The sequence below is a fragment of the Microtus oregoni genome, unplaced genomic scaffold (assembly GCF_018167655.1).
Source record: "Microtus oregoni isolate MIOR12 unplaced genomic scaffold, Mior012 000074F_ref0000038, whole genome shotgun sequence".
NCBI lineage: Eukaryota > Metazoa > Chordata > Mammalia > Rodentia > Cricetidae > Microtus > Microtus oregoni.
This window is the reverse complement of record NW_024544004.1, coordinates 3,852,862-3,874,000: the sequence shown is the minus strand read 5'-3', so window position 1 is coordinate 3,874,000 and position 21,139 is coordinate 3,852,862. Positions and strand designations below refer to the sequence as shown.

At 43.5% G+C, this 21,139-nt stretch overlaps 1 protein-coding gene across 1 annotated transcript in view; it reads left to right on the top strand.

Moving 5' to 3' along the window:
• Positions 1-19,190, top strand: part of LOC121441358 (small muscular protein-like) — a 48,373-nt gene extending 29,183 nt beyond the window's left edge. Inside the window, exon 5 of the mRNA XM_041642485.1 lies at positions 18,856-19,190. The gene's annotated coding sequence lies outside the window, so the exon portion shown is untranslated. The remainder of the gene's footprint in view (positions 1-18,855) is intronic.
• The last annotated feature ends 1,949 nt before the right edge of the window (positions 19,191-21,139 follow it).

Genomic DNA, 21,139 nt, shown 5'->3' with positions numbered 1-21,139 from the left:
TTTATGCAGAGTCAAAGCTAAGGTTACTCAGTGATACTAGAGTCACCCAGCTTGTAAGTCGCTCCAGCATCTGCTGTACTCCCCCCCCCCCCCCCCCCCCCCCCCCCCCCGGTCCTTTGAATCATGGTCACCTGCTGCATTCTGGGAAAAAGCGTCCTTCTAGTCAGCTATAGTTCTTTCGAATATTTTACTATGCCAGCTCTGAGTGAAACAAGCAAAGGCTACGAGACATCAGAAACTGCTCCCTCCCGCCAAGAGGGTACTGAGCCACAAGTCTCATGCTAGCTTGTTTGTTTCTTTGCTTGTCTGTTTACCCATTCATTCATTCAATCCGACAGCAAAGCAGTAACCGTAAAGGATTCCCTGGGCTCAGAGACCATCGGGTACTGCGGGTAGCCCGGTTAACCGGTTAATAGGTGAAAAACTGCGTGACAACACAGAGAATTTGCTCTCCCTTAAAGGTCTTAGGAGAAGGAAATGTAATGTTAAAGCCTATAAAACATGAGAGAAAGCAGGAAAGAAAGAGACCGGAAGGTAAAGAAAGCAAGGAAAGGAAGTGCAGGGGGAGGAGAAGAGACAGAGTAGTATAAGATTGTGACCACAGGGACATGGTGTGGTCCCTTACTAGGTTCAACACAGCTGCTGAGGAGAAAATCCTGACCTCTGCCATTGCTGCCTTTACTCCCAGTATAAGCAAGGGCTTGTTAGGCGGGGCCGTGTTGTTCTCAACTGTAGCTGTCTTCCAGCCATGAAGCCTTTTCTCTCATCCCCTCTCACGCTGTGTGCAGCCCACGCAGAAAACTAGGAAAGTGAATTTTGGGCTGTCTAATCAGCCTTGGCTGCATCGTGACAACGCGGCTCGCTGCTCGTTTCAACTCCCCGCACATGCTGTGGCGGTTGAGAAGGAGGATTCGCGAGGAGCAAAGCAAGACCTGCAGATTTACTTATGCTCCCTTGCCAGGGTCCCCTGCCTGGGAACTCCTCAGTCCACATGCTCTGGTTTATAGCTTTATGCAGATGGTGAGGGGGTAGCTGGTTTAATCCCAGGCGGGGATGGTCAATTGGCTTCCCACTGAGTGAATTTTCTATTAAGCAGTCGACAAATTAGAGTTTCTTTCATCCAGGCAGGTGGCAGCAAGGCAGCTCAGAACAATTCCTCTTGACTGCTAAAAACCATCATTTCTGCAAGCATGCTCTATTGCCAGAAAGCCCCAGGGGGCCTCCTGTTAGAGGGTCAGTGGTACTTCTTTCCATGTCAGAAGATCTGCCTTGAAATGCAGCAGGGACAACTGAGCCTCGGACAAGCAAGCACTACACCTCTTCCTGTCTAGCTCTTGCCTGAGTCTCAATCAGTACAAAAGATGCCGGCCTTTAGTTCCAGAGACAGCTCCTGAAAACTTGCCAAGCAGGGTTACTAAATGCCAAGAGTTCAAACATCCACTTGTTTAGATTCCATTTTCATTTCTTAATCATTTTGTACATGGGCTAGGTGGAATTTATCCTAACTGGATCAGCTTTTCTCCTTCAAAAATGCACGTTATCACTCTAAACTATGCCTGACCAGGAAAAAACTTAAGGTATGTGTGTACCTCCTGTGTCAGGCAAGAGTATACTAGAAGTAGATAGCAAGAACTTGGCGTAGTTAGGGACGGATGGGAGAGGGGACATTTGCTCACAGGAGACGTGAAGAAACAAGTCAGCAAAGAGTAGGGGGGCAATTATAGCAGTCGGTTTGACGGCACAAGATGGTGTGGACAGGGCTCAGATTTTCCCACTTAACACAAAGCCATTAGATGCTACTTGTTCTGGAAAGCATGGGACACACTTGTGCTGTATTGTGATACTGTGACCAGTCTGAGCTGAATCTATGAACAGGAATCCACATGGTGGAATCCGAAGGCCAGGGAGGTGTTTCAGGTGGGCCACCGAAGACAAACAAGCGTAGAGGAAACATTTCTTCCTTTTGCTGTCCCTGCACTCTGTCTCTCGCTTCCAAAGCTGAGATTTGTTTCGCTTTTAAATAACATACCCTCTAAAGAGTAGCTCAGCCTATTTCTATAGAGATCGGGAAGAAAGTGTGCTGAAAATGAAAAAGCACTAATTATCTGTGACTAATCTGAGCTCACCCAGAGGCTCCTAAGCATCCCAGAGGACCTGTGTCTCAGGCACCACCTACTTTGTTCTGCCAGAGCTTCTGTTGTCTGTGAGTTGATTTTCAGGCTGCAAGGGTCCTCTTTTTCCTGGAGGAGGCAGTGCAGCTCCAGTTTTGAAAGGCTGCTTGGCGGCAGTGTTCCAAAGCCCTTTCTTCCAGAAGGCAGCACCAGGATTTCTTTAGAGCACTTTCATTTTCTAGTGGAAACTTCAAGGGATTTTTTTTTCTCCTCTTCTCCCAGTTTTCCACGAGTAAATGACCTGTAGTTTCTGGACTTTCCTCCAAAGAGAATCCGTGCTAGGAACATTGGGCGATCGAGCTGCTGTTTCTCTGATGTCAAAGAAAAGCTGCTGAGTTTCATTTACTCCTTGTTGTGCTTTTTCGAATAGGCCTAGAAGAACAGAAAGAGGCATCTCACCTATTAGAGTAATCTCTCATGCACAGACTATGCACTACTGAAGTCTGGTCCTGGGAATAAAATGAGAATCATTTCAGTCTGATCATCCAGACAGACCCTGGTGGTTTTCTCTATTACATCCTGCTCTAACCTTACGCCCCACTCACACCCAATTAGTACCCCACAGGAGGGTTTCCTCTCTCTTTCTGCATTTCTGAATTTGGCAGTTAAGTGATAGTTCCATTACAGTAAAAGGGAGACAGGCAGGCAGCCAGCCACTAACAAATACACGTGCTAAATAGTATGAAAACCTACAGACTTTGCAAAATGTCTGCTTAAAGGGGCATCATAAGCAGGCAATAAACACAGCAGACAATGAGGACTACTGAGAACTCAAGATCAATGGCAATGGGTTTTTGATCCTACTGCACGTACTGGCTTTGTGGGAGCCTAGGCAGTTTGGATGCTCACTTTACTAGACCTGGAAGGAGGTGGTTGGTCCTTGGACTTCCCACAGGGCAGGGAACCCTGATCGCTCTTTGGGCTGATGAGGGAGGGGGACTTGATTGGGGGAGGAGGAGGGAAATGGGAAGCGGTGGCGGGGAAGAGACAGAAATCTTTAATAAATAAATTAAAAAAAAAAGAAAAAGAGGGTTTTTTTTTGCCGGGGGGGGGGGGGGTGGGACTTGTAGAAAAAACCCTTCATCTTTTAACTGGGGCCTAGCAGTAGGAAAGACATTAGCAAGTCTCCAGACTAGATTCTGAGAATTCAAAAGTATTCCCATGTTCATTCCATTTCAAGCCGCTCATCAGCACTGTGAGCGCAGTCAGATAGGAATTAGATCTGCAATTCATTCTTATGTGACTTCCAACTTCACCGGGTGGAGGACTGTGGGATGTGTTGTCATTTCCCATCAGTGGAAGGGAATTTTAAGACTGGTTATGAAGTACATCTATTTTAAGTCCCCATGCAATAGGGGATAATAATCCTTTCTAACCAATAATGATGTGTCATGACAGATGTATTTCAAAAGAAATGTACCATATCTATTTCTTCCCATATTTAGTGTTTATTTGCTTCCTGTGTCTAGTACTGGCTATCAAACCCAGGACTTTGCACATGCTAATGCTCCACCACTGGGCTGCAGACCCTGATGTGTAAATTAAAAAGAGCTATACTCGGGCCAGGGAGATGGCTCAGTGGATAAAAGCGCTTGCCACCAAGCCTTCCAGCTTGAGTTCAGTCCCCAGGACCTACACGGTAGAAGGAGAGAACAGAGTTCCCTAAAGCTGCTTTTCAGCTGCCACATGTGAGCTGCGGTCTAGTCACATGCATATGTACAAATAAATGTAAAAACATCATAATTCAGTGCAACATTTACTCACATGCAAGCAGCAAAGCATCACACACACACATACACACACACACACACACTGACACAAAACATCCAGGATTATGGAAATTAGGTGAATGTCTTAAATCAGAAGTACTATGTAGAAAACAATAGCGCGCGGGGGTGGGAGGGAGATTTACTTCAAAATGCCCTAAATCGCCATTCTAAAAGTGAATTCTGCTGTAAAGCTTTCCAGCAGCAGCAGCAGCAGCAGCAGCAGCAACAACAACAGCAGCAGCAGAAGCAGCAAAGACAGGTATCTTCGATTCCCCGCAGCATCATATACAAAGCTTGCTGCTTATTACCTGTCAGGAAGTAGAGAGCCTGGAAGTCATTTTGTGCCAAATCCAATCCAATAATGAGCCAATTATAGGCCTGCTTCCACTGCCAGGAGCTCGCCACTCCACCAGCCCAGCTGGATTCAGAGCCCCTGGTGGGCAGGAAGAGGAGCTCATGGCCCAAATGAGTCCAAATTGTGACAATGCTCTAGAGCAGTGGTCCTCAAATTTCCCAAGGCTTCGACCCTTTACTGCAGTTCCTCATGTGGTGGGGACCCCCAGCCAGAAAATTATTTGTATTGCTACTTCATAACTGTAATTTTGAATGATAATATAATTATCTGTGTTTTCTGATGGTCTTAGTGACCCCCGTGAAAGTGCAATTTGACCACCTCCAAATGGGGGGTCATGATTCACAGGATGAGAACCTGTGACCAATGGGAATGGCAAATGCAACTACAGCACACTGCTTCTGGAAGCCCTTAATACAGCCTGCGGCTGTCATCTCTTTCGCTGAAGCTACACTCAGTTTTCTCTCCTGGGGAACACTCTTTCTCACTAGTCAAATTCTGATCTATCAAGCGGTAGTCGCCAGGGCTTCACCTCTTGAACCACAGGTCAGCTTTGCATAATCTGTTGCAATTCTGCAGCCTTCACCATGGTATGCTCTGAGGCCACAGAGCTCACAGCGCAGCCATGCTACGACAACCCTCCTGCACACGTAGGCGGTAAAATGCCAAGAAACTTGAGTTACATGAAATATAAAGCTGTCTCCATTAAAAATCCAAACAGCGCTGTGAATTTTGGCAGACACTTCCAACCTGCCGAGATCATTGCAGGGTTAGATTCTAGAATCCAATGGTGTAGTTATTCTTCCTGGCTGACTTTGCATGGCTGGGCTGCCATTCAAGAAGCAAGCCCTTTCCTATTTTTAACTGAGATCTTGAGGAGACTGGGGATCATAGCAGCACCAAGGACAGAATTTTTGGCAGTGGTCTTGGGGTATGAAGAAAACTCTGAGATGAGAACTATGATTTTCAATTAAAGACTTTTTTTTTACTTAGCACACAAAATCATGGGTTTCCTTATGACATTTTCATACATATTCAATATTGTGCTTAGATCACATTTTCTCCTTATTCCCTTCCCACAGATGCCCTCTGCTCATACATAAGTCTCCTTCCTTTCCCCAAACAGTCCCTCAACATTTAATGTTAAAATCATCTGGATGGATTGTCGAGTCTCAGACTTCCAGGCTACCCCCCGCCCCGCATTCCTGATTCAGTAGGTCTGGAATGGGTCCCAGAAAGTGTTTTTGCGACAAGTTTTCATGGTGGCCGCTGTTACTGCTACTGGTGGTTTGGGGATTCCACTTTGAGAGCCACTGATATGCAGCATGCCTGGCCCTTCACCCACCCCACTTTTATAGCCAAGATTCAAATACATAGTAAGAGACGTAGTCAGACTTCTTCACTGAAATTCAGTAAAGCAGGGATCACAAATTCTTGTTATAGTATTTCTAGTGAGTGACCAGGCACTAAGGACCTGTGAGACTCAAATTTAAAAAAAATGTGTGTAAGGATGGCATTGTATAAATGAGAAAACAGGCACAGAGCAGGAACACGCTTTCTCCCAACACGGCACATCTAGACAGTGGGGCAGCCGGGATCCAGGCTGTGCAACACTCAATCATATCCTAAGCAGGTTTTCCATGTGGCAGATAGGACAGTCCCCCTTTTTTTTTCAGATTTCACTTTTTCTCCCCATGTGGTTTAGTAGACTTTGTATATCCCAAGAGACAATCCTCATGTAAATAATAAGGACTTCTACCAGTGTTATAGGGTTATAGTATCTGCCAGCCACTTAGACTCATAGATACAATCTTAATTTCTACAAACAGTGTTCTAGATCAGAGGTGGGCAAGCCAGGGCTCAGTGTGCCACTGACTCTTCTTTCTAAAATTCTCAAGAGTGTTCTAGATTGATATATAAGAAACAACACAGACAAATCCCTGGATAAAATGACAGAGAAGACGAGAAATCAGTTTTGCAAACCTCTGTGAAAATAATTCTTTAATTTTGCAGGTGTGGTGTTTGTATGGGAGTGTGCGAATACCTTCGACCCAGAGCTCATTCATGAAGCTAGGCTGTCTGGACAATGAGCTGGAAGGGTCTACCTGCTCTCTCCTTTCCTCAATGCTGGGGTTACACCTATGCCAGTCTTTTATGAGGGCACTGGGCATCTTGGGCCCTCAGACTTGTGAAGCAGACACCATAATGACTAAGTCATCTCCCTGCCCTATGTGAAAATGTGTCTAACGAAGGCTTTGTTGAGTTCCAGGTATACAATAATACAAAGGAGTTGGCTGTGATAATCTTTGTTCAAACATTCTTTTATGACTGTCCAACTAGTGGAAGCAAAACATAAAAGAGGTTCTAAATTTGAACACTTTTCATGTCCAAGAGCAGACAGAACCAAAGGATCTCAGCTACTTGGACGAATGATAACCAGCTTTATAGTTTATTTAAAAATATTATGACTTAAGGACTGAAGCTGATTTCTGAGCAATTGAGTTGTCCAGGCTTGGGCTCTGGGCAAGAATCACTTATTTTTACTCTAATTATTTTCACATCAGAGCAAAATGCTAGATACAGTCGGAGCCTTTATCTGTGGTACTGACTGCACATTAGAGCCATGGGGATGTGCCTGGTTACCAACCACTTCTTTAAGGAAAAGTAGACTTGGTCATCAAAAGGTGATTTTGATGCTTGTCTGAGAAAAACTGAGTTAGAAGTTGTTTATCACATTCTCTCCTGACAAACAGACTGAGATCATTCTGGATTTGGAAAGTGCTTCTTTGGCTAAATACCAAGGCTGTTGGGATGAAAGTCTCCAAATGTGAAAAACAACCACGCTTTCCTGGTATAGATGTAAACTTTGTACACAGTGACTCATTGGTGAGCCTGGCTTATTCTTGGGATAAGACACGGAGGAAGATAGTGAGGCATCCAGATTGACATAGGAGTCCAAACAATAGCCAGATTGTGCTGAAAGGGAGCTGAAGTCATCCGAGTTCCACAGCATGCTGTGCTTCATCAGCATTCTGTCACATGTCCATCCATGTATCCATCCACACAGCCTCACAGGTCAGAAGACCACCAGTGCCACTTCTTCCAACCAAAGCCCAAGACCAGACCTATGCTGAGGTCTGCTCTATACTTTCTGCTTTCCAGATCATGTCCCTTACTCTGGAGAATCACTTGAGTCTCACCACAAATCTGGCAACCTTTAAGCCTTATCAAAACTTATTTCCCTCTAACAAAGCCAGTTGGGTTGGCTTGCTTTTATAAGGTTAAACTTTTCAGTTCTCAGAATTGTGGCTCTGTAAAATTTGACTGTCTCTTTCTTCCATCCCTTCAAAAAGTGCCCAAAGCCGTTAGATTCTATCCTGCAACTAGGATTATACTTCTGACCTTCAGATGTAACATTAGCTTTTCATGATTCTTATCAAGAATTACCTATTCAGTGACCGAATATAACAACTGAACTTAGTTAAGCCAACGATATTAGCTATTGCTGTGCAACAAGGAACTCCCAACATAGCAACTTCTGAGAACGATGCTTATTACCTCATTCAGAAGGGGCTAAGGTAAGTGATTCCAAGTCTTGGCTCCTCCTCAAATGCTATAGTCAAGATATCAGCTGGAACAAAGTCTTGACAGAACCAGATGGTCTGGTTTCAGGGTGGCTCAGTCACATTGCTGGCTAGCTGGCAATGATTGTTTATCAGTAGGTTATGGTGCCTTCGCTGGGGGACCTCACCCATTGGGCTACTTTCCTGCCATGGCAGCTGGCTTGCCACAGAGCACGAGATCCAAGCATGGGAAGTCTGTTGTGGTCTAGTGCTGCAAGTCACTCTGCCAGTTTTGCAATGCATAATTGATTTTCACAAGTCAGTCCTGTTTTGTGTTGAAGGGAACTTCATAGGGGTGTGAACTCCAAGAGCAAAGATCACTGGGGGCTATTTGGGGGTGTGTTTCCTTTTAGAGGTGACAAAACTGAGTTCCAGAGAAGTTTTCCCAAAGCCATATAGATGTTTGTCGTATCTTAGATACACACAGTAATGTCTTTGCTGTGTTTTTATCTCTATATAATCCTTAATCACTGCCAACTTCACCAAGGACTACTTGTTCCCCTTCCTCCTCCTCTTTATCCTCCCCTTGTCCCTTTTCCTCATCCTTATCCCCACTCTCTTCTCCTTTCTCCTCCCCTCCTCCTCCCTCCTTCTACTCCTCCTCCATTCTCCTTCTGGCTCCTGTTTCTTCTTCCTCTTCATTTTCCTCCTTTCTCCTTCCCCACTCCTCTTCTTTCTCCTTTCATGATAGGGTATCTCTCTATAGTCCTGAGTTTTATGTTGAAGCCAGCTATGACGACCAGGTCAGTCTCTAACTGTGCTGATCCTTTTGTCTCTTCTTCTGCCTCTTAAGTCCCAGGATTATAGGCATGAATCATCACGTCTGGCTTACTACTTCATATATGTATTTCAAACACTAAATTCTGTTTATCTTTATGAAGATGGGAAAGATTTTTTTTTTTGGTTTTTCGAGACAGAATTTCTCTGTAGCTCTGGAGCCTATTCTTTAACTCACTCTTGTAGACCAGGCTGGCCTCGAACTCACAGAGATCTGCTTACCTCTGCCTCCTGAGTGCTGGAATTAAAGGCATGTGCCACCACTGCCCAGTGGGAAAGATTATTTTTAAGCATGAAGCTGCTGTCCCTAATGCTTCTAGCAGATGACAGCACTATAAACCATATCCAAACAAAGTGCAGACTCTGAACAGTAGGGGATATGATTTCATCACACATATGAATCTTTAGGGAGCAGGAGAGAGAGGGGGGAGAGAGAGAGAGGGAGAAAGAGAAGAGAGAGAAGAGAGAGAGAAGAGAGAGAGAGAGAGGAGAGAGAGAAACATGAACTTAAATTTTACATAAGAGAGGGGTAGATTTTTAACTTTTCTTCACCTTATTTAACTTGCTTACTTTGCAGTATTATTTTACCCTCTCTCTTGATTTCTGAGGGCTAAAATCAGAACAATAAGCAAAAACAGTGAAACCAAAATGCTGGTTCCTCTAAGAACTCTCTACAAGAAGCACAGCGGGTTTTTTTCCTGGAAAACTTATTTCTGAACATATACAAGCACATTCACACCCACATATACACAGGTTTTTAAGGACAGCATTCAAAGCTGTGGTAAATATTATCAGTTCTTTCCAAGACTCTGTTAGATATAGATATCTTCTAAGAAAGGAGACACGCGAGCAACCTCTTGTATATCCACTCTCATTTTTTAGTCAGTTCAAAAATGACAAGGCCTGTCATCCTTGATCAAATTATCTAGTCAGGAGACACGACACCTTCCTCGTTGCCTGACCTATTTTGTTTAATGGAGCTGGCTCCTTTGCCCTCTGACAAGCTACCTTTTCTCTCGAGTTCCATTTATAGAAGTGTTTTATTAAGGATTAAATCATTAGGAATGGCTCTGTCTCCCTCACAAGGCCTGTTTCCCCTGTTCAAAATTAAGCTATGACATCCAAGAAACTGTCCATTTCTACTTTATTTCAAGACAAAGCCCTCCTAGCCCTCGAAGTACTTTGAAGTGGCAGGGAAAGAGCTCAGTCTTAGTTCTGATGGCATGCCCCAGTATCTAGTCAGTTAGGAACTGTCTTGTATTTACTACTCCAAGAAATGCTTCCATCACCTGCAGGAATTTTCTTTAGCCTTCCAAGGCATCTGGAGATCTAGAATTGAAATGCTTTTTTTCTGAGAGACCCAGTTTTCTGCTGAGCCCCCAAGCCCTTCTATTATTTTCTTTCTTCAACTGAATGTTAGCTCACTCATGTCTTTTTGAAAATATGATTTGGTTTCACTTATTCTACTCTTGTGATGGTGGTGGCGGTGTGCGCATGCGCACACAGATGTATGTGTATGCATATTCCATGACATCCATGTGGAGGTCAAAGGACAACTTCCAGGAGTCTATTCTCTCCTTCCACCGTGTGGGTTCTGGGGATTGAACTCTGGACAGCATGTTTGCGGGACAGCTGAGTCATCTTGACGGCTGTCAAGCCCTCGTTACCTCCCTTCAATTCTCCTCTCAGTACATTTAGATCTCTCCCGACCATAAGCACCACTAAAAGCAGGAAAATAAGATGACACAGATTGAAAGCCTTGCTTGGAAGACAGAGGAAGGATGTGCTGATTTATAAGCTTTGTGTGGGTCTTTGAGAAGATTGGCACAGTTTGCACTAGGTGGGAGGCCATCTGCTAAACGCTTTAATGCGTTATCCTCACGACTGTCATATGAACTTGACACTATTATTTTTCTATCATTAAAAAAATTGGAGCTCACAAGGTTAGGTAACTTGTCCAAGGTGCACAGGTAGAAGGCAGGAGAGCTGGGATGTGAAGGCTTGGCATGGTCTCCATAACAGATACGCAGAAAACACGACCAAATCTATAGTCAGGAGCTCATTTGGTACTCAGCTGGGAGGCAGTTTGGGCTAAGGATGTTGAAGCAGTTTCTCTGATGCACTGATTACAGGCACTAATCAAAGCTTCATTTCAGAGTTTCTTAAAGAGGCTTCAGAAACCCTGTTCAAATGTTGGAAAAAGAAAAAAAATGGGACTAGTAAACATTGTGAGCCCAGGTACAAGTGATCATTAAACTCTGTTACAAGGCAGAGCAGGTAAATCTAATTTCCCAGAAGGGACTCTTAATCTCATTAAGTTTATCAGAAAATCTCTCAGGTTTTACTGGCAGTGCTTCCCAGAAGAAAGCTTTTATTACACCAGAGACCAAACGTTCTGTTCTGGCTCAAGTTTGGAAGCATTGTCTTTCACCAGAAACAGCTCTCTCTAGATCTGGGTTTCTCTTCTTCCATCCTGTTAACTCTGGGGCCAGAGAACTCTGCTCAAAGACACTTGCTTATGCCACAGACACCCCTTCCTACTGTTTGTAATCACTAAATACGTCTTCACACATTGTCATGTGTCTGTGGTACCAAGCCCTGTTGAGAATCACTTCTCGAGTCCCCTTTGATTTCCAAGGATGGTCCATGGAACAACAGCTATGTATGTCTTCTAGGAAGGTGGGGGACACACACAAACTCAAGCTCCACCCTCAGACTTTACAAAGTCTAAACCCTCAGTTTAATAAGATCCCTAGGGCATCTGGACATAGAAGTGCGAGGAGCCCTTTTAGACCTGTGGTTGTCAACCTTGGCTTCACATCAGAGTACCTGGGAAACTGTAAAAACTACTGATTGCACCCCTAGAGATGCTGATGTAATTGCTCAAGGGCAATCTGGGCTTTGGGATTGCAAATAAATCTCCAGGTGATTCTCCTGTACAGCTCTTTGATATCCTGTTTTGAGTTTAAAAATGAGCACAGTTTAGGAGTGATTTACAACAGCCTGTAAGACCCTTTAAGATACGATTCTTTTCCTTTCCATAAGCATATTTTTCTGACCCTTTAACTAATAAAATTATGTACTTAAAATACTTTGGTGAAGTTGGGCATAGTGGCACATGCTTTAACCCCAGCAGCCAGACGGTAGAGGCAGGTGGATCTCTGAGAGATTTTTTCCGTTTCTTCTTCATTCATATCACTGTATCTCTTATATTTCCTCAAGTGGTTGTACCAGTTTGCTTAATATTGGATTGACTTCTTAATGTTTTTCAAAGGCCTAAAAGCAAACAACTATTTTATACTATTGTACATTAAAACCCAGCCACTGTAATTTGGAGATTATACATAAATTAAGAAAAGTCTTATCAAGAGGGAGGGGTGTAAGTTAATGGCAGATGATGTGTTTATCCGGTGCATGGCCCTGTGTTCAACCTTTAACCTCAAGAAAACAAAAAGTATCATGAGAATAAACAAGTAGAAGGCCCCATCAAACCATTAACTCGGTATTTGTTTATTTGTACTGTTTTAAGAACACAGCTAAACTATGAGAAGGCAAAAAACTTATTCATTAAATATATTAGTATTCATTAGAACAAGTACAAGAATATTGAAGTAAAAAATTTTAAAGTTCGATGTATGTGAGTATGTGTGTGTGCGTGCATGTGCATGCATGTGTGTGTGTGCAAGCATGCCTGCAGAAGCCAGAAGAGGACACTGGATTCCTCTGGAGCTGCAGTTAATAGGCAGTTGAGGGCTTTCTGATATGGGTGCTGAGAACCCAACTCAGGTCCTCACAACCAAACCTATGTCCCCTGGAAGGGCAGCAAACACTCTTAACCATGAAGCCATCTCCCCAGGCCTGTTAGTCAAAGTCTTGATACACTGCAGATATGTTTCTTTATTATCCATACAAACATATGCATTTCTTTGTGCCTGTTGTTCCAAGACTGCACTGATGAACGTACAGCAGCCTATATAATCTGTACTGGTTACTTATTCCCATTTTTTGAAAAATAATTTAGTGTAGGAGAAAGGATTCTTAGCTGTTAACTAGCTACAACTCAACCAGTTTTGATTTAAATTTTCTATTTTTAAAAACATGAGTCATTCCCCCATTCCCATTGCCTTCAAGCCCTACTTTTTATTTGAATGCTGAGACTTTGATCAGCTCGTTATGCACATTGTCACTGTACAGTCCCTCAGTTTTAAGGTGATTTCTAGGACAACATGGTTTTCAACTGTGCACTACTAAATAAAGGCAGGGAGGCTGTATTTTTGAAAAGTATTTTCCACTGGTTATATGTCAAGACATTGGCAATCCATTTGGCTTTTTCTCGAGTCTACAGTTGCCACAGACCATTGCTTGGCAGCTGTAAGAACATTCTGAGTACTTTTGATATAAACACCTTTGTCTCTAGGCCTAAGATGATAAGACATACATAGGATACAAGGCTTTCTTCATCATTTGGAAAAAAAATCTTTCTTGAGACTGCAGCCCCCTCAACTTACCACTTTGTCCCCCACTAGAGGTCACTGAGCTCTGCTTTGGTGGAGAAGGTTTTTGTCACATACTTAAAATACTTCTAAAATTTGACTTAGGATTTTGTTTCAGATTTTATTTTCTTTCTTTCTTTTTTTTAATTGAAAATTTCCACCTCCTCCCCTCCTCCCACTTCTCTCCTCTCCCCCCACTCTCCCTCCCTCTCCAGTCCAAGGAGCAGTCAGGATTCCCTACCCTATGGAAGTTCAAGGTCCTCCCTGCTCCCCTCAGGTCCAGGAAGGTGAGCATCCAAACAGACTAGGCTCCCACAAAGCCCATCCATGCAGTAGAATCAAAACCCAGCACCATTGTCCTTTGCTTCTCCATCAGCCTCCACAGTCAGCCACATTCATTGAGTCCGGTTTGATCCCATGCTCCATCAGTTCCAGTACAACTGTCCTTGGTGATCTCCCATCAGATCAGTCCCGCCATCTCAGTGGGTGGACGCATCCCTCGCGGTCCTGACTTCCTTGCTCATGTTCTCCCTCCTTCAGCTCTTCATTTGGACCTTGGGAGCTCAGTCTCATGCTCCAATGTGGGTCTCTGTCTCTATCTCCGTCCATCGCCAGATGAAGGTTCTATGGTGATATGCAAGATATTCATCAGTGTGGTTATAGGATAAGGCCAGTTCAGGCACCCTCTCCTTTGCTGCCCAAGGAACAAGCTGGGGACATCTCCTTGGACACCTGGGAACCCCTCCAGATTCAAGTCTCTTGCCAATCCTAAAATGGCTCCCTTAATTAAGATATTTAATTCCCTGCTCCCACATCCACCCCTCCTCCATCCCAACCATCCCATTCCCTCAGGCTCTCCCCATCCTCCCCTTCTCCCTTCTCTCTCCTCATCTCCCCTTATCCCCACCCTACCCCCACCCCCGTGCTCCCAACCCCTGTCCGGCAATCTTGTCTACTTCCAATATCCAGGAGGATAACTATATGTTATTCTTTTGGTTCACCTTCTTATTTAGCTTCTCTAGGATCACGAATTCGTTGTTTCAGATTTTAAAAGATTACGGGGCTTCGGGTTGCCTGGACAGAGTTCTAAGTGGCACATGCCTTCTTCTCTCATTGTGGGTCTATGATGTTTCTTCCGTGCTGTTGCTATAGCTTGCACTACCAACCTCACGGCGTGATCATGATGCCTCCGTAGGACAATGTGTGCGAGTGCCTTGCATACTTTAGAAGACTCCACAGATGCCAGGACCTTGCTTTACTCTGCTAACCTCTAGTGAACTCGAGGGCTTGAACCGGTGTGCTCCGAGGGTAGTTGGCCATTGCAAATGAAACTGGAGCACAAGGCCCTGCCTTTCTCTGAGTGTTACTACTCCTGAGTGTCATCGTGTTTATGGCTGTATGATTTGGCACCCCATAGGAGGCAGTAATTGCTGCAGCACCCGCCGAGTGTGCGGCTAAAGGAAGAAACGCAGACAAGTGTTGAGTGGACTCCATTTCTCCTATGATGTGTGTGGGACCACAGTGACTATGAGTAAGACAGCTATAAATGGGTCATGGGGAGGCATAAACATCACATGATCCTCAGCCTGGACTTAGAGTGGCACAGGGGAGGTCTTTGGTATATTTCTTATACTAGCCAAAATGGGCCCTGGCCAAAGGGAAATTGGAGGATGGGTGTCTGGCTTTTCAAATTTAGGGGAGAGAAGTGTTGGGTAGCTAGCTATCAAGTGACTTTTCATCGGGGTATTTCACCTTCCTGTCCTGAGGCTAGGGCACAGCAGAGTCACTGACGACTGTTTTCTAGGTGGTGAAGCATCATGGCCCTGGTGATTGCCCAACACACTTGCATTCCAACACCCTAACAAACAAGTGTGCTTTACAGCAAGGGCAGTTTTAGCTCTGGCTAGCTTCCCACTGATTCCATTTCTAAATTAGAGCCCTGACTCAGAGAACAGAGTGCTGGGCTCTGGATTCCTGGCTTTTTGTATTCTGGTATCAGCCAGGGATTCTCAGCACACAGTGAGTCCCATGAGACCAGCGAGACAGACTCCACTCCTCTGGGGCTTTGAAGTCCGGGGGAGATTATATTTGACTTCATCCGTGAGCAGAGTTGTGTGCCCAGCCTCACTTAAATTCTATGGGAAAGGGAACAGGGTGGGCTACCGGGTGATTTCTAAGGCAATTGGGGTGTTTCCACCGTCCTATTACTTCCTGCCTGGCTCCTCTAGGAACAACCAGGCTCAATCTGTAGATAGAGGGGAGTAACTGGAGTGCCTAGCACATAATAGGTAACCAAAACCGGTAGCATCACCATCGGTTCTTTGTCTTTTTCCATTGAAATACAGGCTTATGGCACAGACCCAGAATCCCCCTCTTTAACCAGGGTTTTGCAGACTGCTTTGGCTCTTAGGCACAGTGGCTGAGGAGAAGGAGTCTACTTCCCTTAAGGCTAGGGCCATCTAAATAATATTTCCCAGGAAAGCCATGATTCCACGTAGCTAGGAAGATGCCGAGTGTTCAGAGTCGGCATCAAGGCTGTCATATAAATGGTATCGACTCTGGGCTGTAGACAGTGCTTCACTGTCTGGACATTTCTCAGAGAGAAATCACACTTCACAGAATATGCCTCAGTGACAATTTGATATGGATCACCACCCCTTTTATGCTGTTCAGAGAAGTCCAAGGAATGTCTTAGCTTCAAGGTCAGCTTGTTATGGACTCTCACTTAGCCAGAAAGGCTGGCCATATGTCACCCAACACAGCGCTCACTGCAATAAATTGAATATAGCACACTCTAGTCATGATGGGACTCCGTCTGGGGTCTAGAGAAGAATTGACAGCACAGTGGGGACATAGCACATCAAATCATCAGTCTTGGTTTATTAAATCTACAACCCCTTGCTCATTCCTGCCATCTCACATTGGAGACTGTGAGGCTATCTGTAACTCCAACTCAATTATCATTTCTCCAGTGGTCCCTATTCATCAGTCCCGAGGCTTCTGTGTCAGGTGCAGTTGAGAGGCCAGCGGATGGAAATGGAAATGGATAGGGCATGTGCAAATCCTTCAGAAAGTTCTAGCCCATGACAGGAGAATTCTAGTGGGAAATGCAAGGGGATGAAGATGAGGCATAGCAGCAGACTTACCCTATTCAGGGGCCACCCGGAGCAGAATGGAGAGGTGGGGTGACAGTCTCAATGTGTTAGCAAGGGATAAGAAGTCTGATGGCCTTGCCATGTTGCAGAAGCAGTGCATGCGTGATTTGGTGAGCTCAGAGAGCTGAAGTATGAGAGAGGATGGTTACAGACAGGACCGGCATGGTGCCCAGTGTGGGGACGTGAGGCAGCCAGTCAGTGATCTCCATCTCATCTAGAAACCCAGGACAGGGACAAATGCAGCATCTTACTTACTCTTGGTGACTTTTGAAAACTGTTAGAAAAAAAAAACCTTAACTATATAACAGTGCAATGGATAAATAACATGTACTGTTAATATACAAGGCAATTCTATCCAGCCTAGAAATTCTGCACTAAAGGTCATGGATGAACTGGGCAGCATTATACAAAGTGAAACATACTACTCGCAGAAAGACATACACTATCTGATTTCATTTATATGATATCCCTAACTAGTCAAACCCATAAAAGCCAAGATTCTTGCTAGGGGCAGGTGGCAGGAAGAAATAAGGGGTTACACACCAGTGGATATAAAATTTCAGTTAAACAAGATGAATTATCTGTAGGGATCTACTATACATTTTACCCAAGCCAACAATAACATATTTTATACTTAAATGTTTGTTGAGAGTAGATCTCATGTTGTGGTCTTACTACAATTCAAACATCAAATTCTCTAGAAATTCAAGAGGTCATTTCAGTTTACAACCATAATGGCCTCCTGCTTTTCCCTCTAGTTCAAAGAGCCATCCAAATCATCCTTGTTAGTAGACTGGAAAGAGCCTCAGAGTCTGGACACCTAAGTTAAAATCCGTTTTTTTTTTCCATTTAGAAGAGGTGAGGCTTTGAGCAAGGTCCCTTTGCTTTTGGAAGCTCTCTGCATTTCATCTCAGCAAGGAGAGCAGTACAGCCTACATCCCGGCCATGTTACAAATGTTCAGAGCCACGTAGGGCTCTGTGAGCTCTACAGATGCATACTGTGAAGCAAAGCTTTCCAAAAGATGTCAGCTGTACACTTCTCCTCAGGGCTCACGGGCCATATCTGGGCTCTGCGACTCCCACTAGCTATGAGAGAGATGGAGAAATATAGCATTTGGCTTGCCAGCGTTTGAAATGGAGAAGAAAGCAAGGGCTGCGGAGAGAACCCAAGTCTTAGTTTTTGCACCAGCAGTCATGTCACCTTTGCCTGCAGATTTTTTTTTTAAATCCTGCCATTGGTAATAAAAAAGCTATTTATTCTACTTAGAAACAATCTGCCCATTCACATGAGTAAGGCACACAAAGAATGGCACTAAAGACTAATGGGAAACAAATGTGTCAATAATGTGTGAGACTTGCTGAGGAAGAACTTTGGAAAGAAACGGCACCGTGTTATTAGCTATCGCTGCATAATGAATGGCTTCCAAATCCAATGATGAAAACAAAAGATGTTTTCATTCTGGCTCATGTGTTTTGTGTTTAGCTGATCTTGGCTGTTACTCACGTAGGAGTCTTCAAGTCTTTTAGCTCTTTGCTACAGGTTTCTCATTCTTTAGGGGGTCAAAAGGCTTGCCTGGGCTTACTCATGCTATGGCATTAACAGAGGAACAAACAAACAAGCGAAATCATGTAATACATGTAAAGACACTTCCGTTTCATTTCCTTGGCCAAAGAAAATCACACGTTCAAACCCAGGCATTAGGGCTTCCACCCTACCTACAACTGTAGGAAACTATAGTCACATGACAGTGGAAATGGATAGAGAAAGGGCTGAATTAGACTCACGAATGGAAATTTCTACCAGGCTAGGTTTTGCCAAGTCATAGTTTTAAATTCTGCATGCATTTTTAATTCTTTCAAGGAGCACCATCCTAATTTCGTCCACAGTTACTTAAATCGCTAGAACCAAAGTTGATGGCTATACTATACTTTTCCCGCAGTTCACATTGCATACTTAGAATTGAGAGATGCATTTGTAAGTCAAAATGGGGTCTTATACCTCATTTAACTTGTGCTAATCATTTTGGTATATAAGGTGTTCCTAAAAATATCACATGAAAACTAAATTAGTGAACTTGGCCAGTGCATTAAGTGAACTAAGCTAGACAGAGAAAGAAGGCTGCTATATGACCTCACTTGTATGTGAAATCTAAATATTGAGTTTGCACAAACAGAGAAAATATAATGGTGGTTTCTATGGCGCTGAAGACATGTGAAAATGTTGAGAAGGCACAAAATGTCAGCTACATGCAGGAATGTTGTCCCGTATGGTGACTTCTGTTCATAAGGTAGTACATATTTGGAAATTGTTGAGAGTAGACTGTCAGTGTTCTAACCATAAAAAATGTGTGAGTTGTTATAGATGCTAATTAGCTTGATTTAATAACTTCATGGTGTATGCATATATCAAAACATCACATCACATTGTAAATATACAGTTTCTGTTTGTTAGTCATATTTTAATAAAATCAAGGAGGGAAAGAACCTAATGATATGTTTGCCTTTTCTTTTGCAGGGTTGATGTGAAGAACTAAGGAGAAAAAAATGGATTAAAATAAATGCACTCCTTAAAAATTTTATATATTCGTATGACGATTATGAACCTTCTGAATTCCCAAGACTCTAGAAAAAAATATCCTGTTTGTACATTTATATTTCTTCCTTATAGTTGGCTGCATTTCTCACTTTAGCTACATTTTTGGCACCTTGCAGAGCAAATCAGCCCATGGATTCAGCAGCTGGGGAGCATGGTTTTGAGGAGAGATGTGCTTGTGTGCAGGGCTATGGCAATGTGCCTGCAGTGATCTGGATGTTAAGTCCTTGAAGTTGCTTCTCAGAGTCCCTTGGTCAATATTTGAGAGGTCTTTTAGTTCTTCACCTTTTAAATTACCTCAATTAACTTTTTATGAGTTCAAATAAATATTTGAGTAAATGTAAAATATGAATCTAGACTAAATGAATTTTCATACCTTCAGATAGCTACATGTTCCCTAAAGTGGAGAGAAATATGATGTACGAGGCAGTCAAGTTCCATATTGCCTAAGTGGGGCCTTCAGAATTATTAGGCACCACGGGAAACACTATGGCTGACTGATCATCGCATATGAGCTTAAATATTGCATGAGTAATTTTGTACTGCTGCTACCTCCCATCCGAGGAAGACATGGATGGTGAGTGCATATTAGATCCACGGGGGCTCAGAAATCTCCTATTCTAGAAGGAACAGAGTTCATTTTAATACCCAGTAAAGTAAAGCTGAGTGATGAGATTAAAAGAGAGGGGTTGATCAGACGATAGCTGGGCAAAGGAGGCAAAATATGTATCTTTTCAAGATGGAGACTCATCCAGACACAGGCTTGTGATACCAACATGTACAGGCTAAGGCAGTGTGATGACCGGGTCAAAGCCAGCCTGGGCTACAAATCAAGGTCCCATCTTGAGAGAGAGAGAGAGAGAGAGAGAGAGAGAGAGAGAGAGAGAGAAAATAAATTTAATTCATGATTAATACTATTATAACCTGAGAAGAAGCATTGAGCAACCACACAGTGAGGGACCAGATTATCCACCACTGGACTGTGTGAAAATCAAGTGTGTCCCCTACCTGGTATGACCAGGCCACAGCACTATGGCTGGAGCTCAAAGGTCTTTCTCACTGCTTTAGAAGCAGTCATTGTCAAAAGCTCAAGTCATTGTCTGAAAGCCACAGGTGGGAAAGACTGGCTTGCTTTTCCCTTCTCTGGAGGTAGTTTTCTTAGGGTTGCCCGTTGTCTAATTGGCTTGGGCTCCCAGGTGTTTTTTGCCAGACTGTGGGGTGAACCCCAATCAAGCTGTGCCCCTATCTCGGACTGTGATGCCTCAGGCCGTCCGGTATGGTTGGATAGTGTGTTATCAAATTTACTCCAGTGCTCACTTCGTTTAAATATAGATTAGCATGTTCTGCTTCAAAATGAAGGTCTAGTTTAATGTTATAAAAACAGTCTCCACTTTTTAATAAATCTCCAAGGCACATTCACAGCATAATACTAAGTCAAGTCATGAGACAAATTCAGTGGATTTAGGAGAGTTTTGAATTTAATATGTATGTAATTTTGTTAAGGCTCAAATCCACTATCTATATGATATGGAAAGTTCCATATTGAATTAGTCATTGGATGGTACATATACTATAAGAAAAGAAGAATCCTTGCTTTCAATTAAGTTATTTTCAAAATTCACATATTTCACACTAAGTACTTTAAATATTCATCTTGAGCTGTGTGTGGTGTCTCAGTGGTAGAGCATATGTCTGCTAGTGGGTTTGGTCCCCAGCAAAACAAACAAACAGAACTCCCATCTATACATCAACCTGATAGGGTGGGTGGCTTGTACCTGTAGTCCCAGCCACTGGGGAGACCGAGGCAAGAGGATTACTGGAGTCCAGTAGTTCAATACTACTCTGGGCAACATACTGAGACCACCAACTCAAAACAGAAATCCCATATATCTTGTTGAATTGGGCTTATTCATGCCAAATATTTATAAGAAAAACACATCATGTATAAACCTTTTCCACGGAAGATAAACAAGGTTCAAGTAGTTGAAGGTTTTGTAGGAAAACAACTAGAAACAGCACTGTGTTCAGCAATGCAGGAGGCAGCATGCGCATTTGTTAGCACACATCTGCAATGGTGTGATTTCCATTAGAATCTGAATACAGCATTCACTGAACCCATTATCCTGGCTGTTCACCATGGGCCAGGGGAATTCTGTGCTGGGGGAAACAAATCCATCTACATGAGCACCTCGCATGAAACATCCTC